Genomic DNA, 7,909 nt, shown 5'->3' with positions numbered 1-7,909 from the left:
ATTGTTCTCATCAGAATTCATACTTACTAAAGATTTTCATTAAACTAGAATCTGTTAACGTTTTGTATTATACAACAATTATATTCTAGCTAATTTCTTTTATAAAAATTGGAGCCACAAACTGGGCATTTTAACAATACATGTGTTGCATGTAACCAACCCCAGTTCAATCCTAAGCACCACAAGATTCCCCTGAACACTGATAAGTGTAGCTTTGAATATGTCAGGATGGCCCAGCAAATCTCCAGCATTCATAACCTGAGCAGCTTCCCAGGTCCTTGCATTGATGGGTTGACCCAACTGACCATGAGTCCCTGGGAGAGGGCCTCTAATCCACAGAGTAGACTGAGAGACACACACATACCCAAATAAAAAATATTATACTACTATGTAATAGGATCAGGGAAAAGTTTACCTAGAACTCAAAGTTCATCGAAAATGAACCTCTAGATTTCAAGAATAGACCAGGTACCCTGTGTAAACCAGACATGAAACAAACAAACAAATAAAAAAAACCAAGTACAGAAACTGGCAATGACAGATCTAAAAAATTACAGCAAAATTTTAAAAAGATACACAAATAGGTAGATGGTATAAGATTACATTTGGGTCCAGCCCAAGAATAAGTAAAACTAATGTATAGTTAGAAAAGTCTGAAAATTATTGATCTATTGGGGTGAAGATGGAGAAGAAATCAATTTAAAAGGGCATGAGAAGTTTTCACTTTACCAATGTCTTCAATATTTAATCATCAAAACTCATTGCACCAAATATTTAAGATCACATATTTTATTATGCCTAATCCTTCTTTTTTAGAAAAGATGGAGATAAAATAAATCTATGGGAGGTAAAGGATTAATTCTAAAATGATTCAAGTACAAGTCACACCATCTGACCAGCAAATCCTTAACATAAATTCAATGAATCGAACTAGCTACCTAGACAAGGACCAACAAGTGGATGACATGTACCCACTGATGATGGTGTGCTTCAGAGAAAGGGTTTCCTTTCCTCCCAACAAAAGAGATTAAAATTAGATGAGAAAACCCTTTTCAAATCCCAATTCTCTGCTCAGAAATAAGCTAATCAGCTCATTTAAAATTCAAAGCAAGCTCAGAGGTAAAATGAAATATAAGACTGATGAATTACAAAGCCTTTAACTCTCTCTCTCTCTCACTTTCTCTCTCTCAAAAATGAATCAGGGTCTGCTCTGACTCTTCACATTGCGTGGTAAAACATCTTTTATATTGGAATTTTCTTTCTCCCAGAAACAGTCAGATCAGACTTGGCTCCCTCTAAATCCAACCCCCCCCCATTTCATGTAGCTCTGTCCTACTTAGCAACCTCCTCTTCCATAACAGCCCAAGGGATATCTGCCAATAGCAAGCAAATTTCCTTTAAGGCCCTGTTATAATTAGACTAAACGATTCCCTCAACTGCTCCTCATATAGCATGTTTTTTTTTTAAGTTACCTCACCATTCTATTTTTAAAATATATGCCCAGACCAGACTTATTATTCTATATCTGGGCTAATCAGAAAAGAGAGCTGTTGAGTTTTACTTTCATTCAGCCATACTTCTCTTTGATGTTTGGAAGAAATTAAGACAAGTGAAGGATCCTGCTCATGATTATCCCAGCCACACATGCATCCCCCATGATGAGTGAATGACACAAACAGACAAATCTAGAATAGTCTATAAACTTCTAAGGGAGGTAAGAGGGTCAACTCAACTTACAGAACAGAGATCCATGATTGTGATTTCACTATCAAGCCTCCTTCTGAGACATTCTTCTAAAATGTTCTTCTGCAAAATAATGCTTCAAACATGGTCTTACCCTCTTGATCTCTTCCTTGAATAATAGGAAATCATGCCTGGATAGTTATTGTGGGGGTGGGGTGGGGTGGCATTATATAGTACAGCATATAGAAAATTGTCTTGCATACAACTGATCCAATCTGAGTCTCTGGCACTCCGTATGGTCCCCTGCGCCCACCCGACAAGTACAGTGCCAAGAATAAGCCCCAAGCACCACTACGTGTGCCCCCTCCCAAAAAAGTGTTGAGAAAAATATAAAGAAGTCAGAGCTAATGTATACTGTAAGAGATAATACAAAATGATACCATTGCTTTGCCTCAAATAATGAAGGTTTCTCAAAACATTCAAAATAGAATTACCATATGATTCAGGATTTCTGCATCTGAGTATTTTATGTGAAAAGAATGGAAATAATGGGGACTGGAAAAATAGTACAGCAGGAAGGATCAACTTGTATGTGGTTAACTTCAGTTCCATCCCTGACACCCCTGCAGTCCCCATCACCAACCACCTTCATTCCCAGTCAGGAATGACCCCTGAGTGCAGAGCCAGGAGTAAGTCCTGAACACCACCAGATTCAGCTGAAAAAAAAAATGAAATTCATGGGCCAGGAAGACAGCACAAAGGGCTAGAGAATATACTTTTTGCATGCAAGAGACTTGGGGTTGACATCCAACACTGAATGGTCCCCTGAGCATCACTCTGTATGACTCTAAGGGAGGGCGGGGAGAATATAAGCGATAATCTCAAGCGATATCAGCACGTTTGTGTTCATTGCAGCATTGACCACAATAGTCAATATATGGAAAAAATGTTCTTCACATAATAAATAAAGAGACGGATGTGTGTGTGTGTGTGTGTGTGTGTGTGTGTGTGTGTGCGCGCGTGTGTATATCCTGGTCTCCATATATGTGTGCAATGGAATACTATTCAGCTTTAGGTAAAAGAAAACTGTAACATATGGCAATCAGGTAAACCCTGAGGATATTATATATTATAAGTGAAATAAGTTAAGGCCAGAAAGTCAAGTATTGTATGAGTCCACTTACCATGTTTTTAGCTCTATAAGACATACCTGACCATAAGATGCCCATAGTTTTTAGATGAGGAAAATATGAAAAATAAATATTCATAAGCAGGAAAAAGCGGCTGGAAAAAACCAGTCTGTGAGGCCGATGTATATTTACAATATGCTGGTCCACAGTTGGTTAAAAACATTTACCTAACATTTTTTACATCAGAAAATAAAATCATTTTTTAATTACTCAGGCTTCAGCTCCAAGCATTTGCTCCATAAGATTCACAGACATTTTCCACATCTTTTTTTTTTTGGGGGGGGGAGGGTGTGTTTTATGGTTCGAAAAATATGGTATATGGGATACTTCAAAGCGTAAAATCTATGTAATCAAAGTGGAATCCTGTTTCCAGGAGATGTGAAGAGAGAGAAATGGGGATTTGCTACCCAATAAGTATAGTTTTAGTCAAACAAGATGATTGTGCTTTGAAAGCATGCTGTACATAGCATATGGAAAACAGTAATGTACCTTACATTTTAAGTCTGTTAGGAGAATAGGATTAATGTTGGATCTTCCAACAATAAGTTACGTTAAAATAATATATATATTTTTTTTGTTTTGGGGCCACATCTTTTTTTTTTTTGGTTTTTGGGCCACAACCGGGGTTACTCCTGGCTGTCTGCTCAGAAAAAGCTCCTGGCAGGCACGGGGGACCATATGGGACACCGGGATTCGAACCAACCACCTTTGGTCCTGGATCGGCTGCTTGCAAGGCAAATGCCGCTGTGCTATCTCTCCGGGCCCGGGGCCACATCTTGAGGCACTCAAGGGTTACTCCTGGCTCTGCACTCAGAAATCACTACTCAGAGGACCATATGCTGGGAATTGAACCTGGATTGGCCACATGCAAGACAAATGCTCTACTTGCTGTGTTATTGTTCTGACCCTAAAATAATAAATATCTTAATTAATAGGATAAAAAGAAAGAATTGCAAAGCACAAGATATAGTTAAATTAAATGAGGAAGATTTCTTTGTAACTCTAAAGAGAAACTAAGTAGACTAATTCATTGAACCAAACCATCCAAAGGAGGAAACCGCCTAAGCAAATCAAAGAGATCCTCTATTAAAATAAGGAAGAAAATGCCATTTCTCAAAGATGCCTCTAAAAACTTGTTTTGAACTAAATGAAAAAGCAACAAAATCCCTGCATGTTTCACCTTCTCAAACTTACAGTTCCTGGCAAACGATTTTAAAGTAGTCTGAGAGAAAAGATAAAGGCACTAAATTGGTAGAGAACGACAAAGTCAAAAACAGATGCACAACCAAGCTTTGACATAAACTAATCCTCACATACCTGCAAGTCTAAAGAGAAAGATAAGGATATTTCCTAATTCTGTGCTCCTGGGTAATTCCTGGCTATACTCAAGGAACCAAATTTGATGCAGGGGATTGAATCAGGGAGAGCCATATGCAAGGCTTATGCAAGGCAAAGTTACCTGATTTACTATCTTTCCAATTCCAGGAAACATCATTTATTTGTTTGTTTTGTTTGTTTGGGGGCCCATACCCAGCTGAGTTCATGGCTTACTCCCAGCTCTGTGACCATGAATTACACCTGGCATTGCTCAAAGAACCATATGAAGAGAATGGGACCAAATGCAACAACTGACTGCAAGGGTGAGAATAACCCACTATATTACCTCTCTAGACCCACAGAGATGTTTTTTTTTTAAATGTTGTAAAAGGGAGATGGGGTGGTGAGGTGGGGGTCCAGCAGACTGCAGTAGCAGATTCTGGAGGTGGCTGTAGAATGATAACTTATTATAGAGAGATGTGGGGTGGGGAAGAAGGACACTTGGAATATTGGTCATGAGAAAGTTGCACTGGTGAAGGATTTTATATATATGTAAATATATATATATTTTAAAAAATTTTTAAAAAGAAAAGATAAGGCCTCCCAAATCTTACCACAGGCTGTGTTCTTTACACTGACTGTATATAAAGAGGAGGTATAGTAAATGCACCCCATATACACCTCAACCCAGGCCCTTTGCCTGGTCTGTATTGTGAATTGGGGGACAAAAAAAATAAAGAGATGTAAAGTAATACTTCTAAAAACCATACAGTGTGGTATGTGATCTGAAGCGACCTGAATTTTTTTAAGTAAATAAGAATGCAGGAAGCTGGAATGGAGTTCAAGGCCATGGGAAGGGGGTTTGGCAGCTTAGTCAAAAGGGTGAGTTAAGACTTGAATATTTCCAATAACTCCAGGAAGTAAGGCATCAGGGCCCAAAAGGTTGAAAATCTGAGAGCAGCAATAATTGAAGGAAGAAGTTCCAGAATAGATAGACTAGGATAAAGAGCTCAGAGAAAGCTGCAGAGAAATTCATTAAATGTAAATCCTTTTATAAGCAATTTTTAATGCAATACTACAGAGCTCATTCAAAAGCCCAAGGCTTAACCAATAGGGCCAATAATGAATGCAGATTTGGGGATATGCTGGTTCCTGGCATCACTTCAAGAAAAAAGAATTAAGGAAAGACAAGCTCATGACAAGGATGTTTAGGGAAGTTATTTCTCCCTCCGGTACTCACCCCATGTTTTGTAGACCCTAAAACCTTCCTGAGCTAAGAGCTGATAACCTCTCCCTCATCACAGAGTATATAATGACTTTTCCAAGAATGAGATTTTTGCCCATAAGACATTAGAATTATTTTAATGGTAGCAAATCCTAATCCACGCAAAGAGTCTAATTAACCCCTCAGGCCTGGTTCTTTCTAGGTCAATTCAAAGTAAAAGCCAAGAATATTCCCACTGTCTCCTAAAAGGCATAGAGTTTCACGTCAGCAAAAGGGGAGTGTGGAGTAGAAGTGCAGACCAGCTTTCAACACACACACACACACACACACACACACACACACACACACACACACACACACGCAAAGAAACTTCATTATTTACCATATGACCCTTTTAGTTACCAAAAAAAGAAAATCAAATCCAAATAAAGTTTATAAAATCCAGGATAAGTTACCCTCCATCTCCCCAAATTATAGACATTTCACTTTCTGTAGAAACATTTATTAAAAACCAATCATTTCATATCATTCTTACCCTCACTACTACAGAGTTCAATTCTGCAATTAAAAAAACATCATTGTTAGTTTGCTTGGGCTGCCCTAACAGTCTACCACAAGACAGGAATGTTTTGGGCAGGAATGAATTCTCACCTAGTTCTGAGGCTTGTGAGAAAAGAATGAATTCCAGATCCCACCTTTTGAATGGTCTATGACAATATTCATGTTAACACAGCATTCTCCTTATACACATATGCCTCCAAATCTCCCCTATGCATAAGGACCCCAAGTCCCACAGGATTAGGGCACACTATAATTTTGAAAGACCCCATCTCTACATGATGTCATATTCTGAGTTTTAACTGAGATTGAAATTGCATGTTCAAAATTTGGAGGAGCCAGAGAGATAGCATGGAGGCAAGGCATTTGCCTTTCATGCAGAAGAACAGTGGTTCGAATCCTAGCATCCCATATGGCCCCCTGAGTCTGCAAGGAGTGATTTCTGAGTGTAGAGCCAGGAGTAACTTCTGAATGCTGCTGGGTATGACCCAAAAAACAAACAAAAATGTGGGAAGGAGCGGAGAGATAGCACAGTGGTAGGGCATTTTCCTTGCATTCAGCCAACCTGGGAGGGACCCTGTTGAACTCCTAGCATCCCATATAGTCCCCCAGCCTGCCAGGGGCGATTTCTGAGTGCAGAGCCAGGAGTGACCCCTGAGTGCCACTGGGTGTGGCCCAAAAAACAATCAATCAATCAATAAAATTAAAAAATTGGGGGGGACACAATTTAGTCCTATAACATTCTGGTACGAATAGTCATGACTGTGACTAAGATACTAATTCAGATCATTTTTAAATATAGGAAATGCAATAACTAACTCTGATGCTTGAGCCTCAACAAGTTCTTGGTTCCATCCGTACTAAGAAAAGTTAGAATTTAACATGACATCCTTATAATATTGCCACAAGAATCAGAACAGTCCTTATTTCAACAATTCAAATTCTAACTAATGTAAATCAAAGTGAAATTGTAGCTCCTACTTTCTGTCACTGAGTTAAAATGGATGATATTTTTCAGCCATTAGTCCTAAGATCTTTCACAAAAACTGAATAACTGTGGCCAGAACAAAACTTTCACTATACTGCCTATAACACCACCCAAATTACCAGTTTAAAGAAACCATTTGTGAAGGAGATACTCAAAGTAAGACAAAAAAAACATATATCCCCAGAATTCCTATCAAAAATGCTTCAAAATAATGGGACAGTTTTCTAACAAAAGATAAGCACAGAGGTGGGAATAGAGACATAAAAGGAGAATCGGGAAAACACAATAGTAGCCTCCACCAATAATTAATCCACAGAAAATTTGCAAGAATCTATTAGAATTAGTATACTAGAAACCAAAGCATTGTTACTAGGATGGAGAGGAAGACAGTCAACTGCAATGCACTGAGGAGTGAAGAGGCAAGTGAGCAGACAGCAAATGCAGAAGATTCAAGAGGTGAGAGATGGACTAAAGTGAGCTGCAAGATCAGACAAGAGTTCCAGTTGCTGTTACTCATATTTATTTGCTTGTGTGTTTCAGAGAGGTGTTCAGAACTGCAATTCTCTTGGCAATCTTTTGTGGTGCCTAGGAGTCTTTGGGGCCAAACCTTGGGGGCAGTGCCCAACACTACAAGGTAACCATGTGGTTAACAGGGGACTAAATATTGCCAAGGCACCATGGAGTGTCTAGGCATGAAAATGAGATCAGTTACATGCAAGGCAAGCAAGATAATACCCCTGTATTATCTCTCCAACCCCACTGCAGTTCACATTTTAAGAAAGCGACATTCAAGATCCTTCCAAAGAAAGGAGCTTTGGGTGATGGGGTTCCCATGAACTGCAATGAAGGGATGCTGGGACTTCCATGGTAGGTGTGTTGTGTGACATAGGAAGAAGTGTGAAATTTGTTCTGAAGCATATACTATGTGAGGAATGGAAGGTCATGGGC

At 39.0% G+C, this 7,909-nt stretch overlaps 1 non-coding gene across 1 annotated transcript; it reads left to right on the top strand.

Moving 5' to 3' along the window:
* The first annotated feature begins 4,787 nt into the window (after positions 1-4,787).
* Positions 4,788-4,920, top strand: LOC126016489 (small nucleolar RNA SNORA51). The gene has a single exon (XR_007498285.1). It is a non-coding gene; the product is annotated as a small nucleolar RNA SNORA51 (small nucleolar RNA).
* Positions 4,921-7,909: the final 2,989 nt, after the last annotated feature.

The sequence above is a fragment of the Suncus etruscus genome, chromosome 8 (genome assembly GCF_024139225.1).
Source record: "Suncus etruscus isolate mSunEtr1 chromosome 8, mSunEtr1.pri.cur, whole genome shotgun sequence".
Taxonomy (NCBI): Eukaryota; Metazoa; Chordata; class Mammalia; order Eulipotyphla; family Soricidae; genus Suncus; species Suncus etruscus.
Note: the sequence above shows the minus strand (reverse complement) of the source record. Positions and strands in the feature narration are given on the sequence as shown.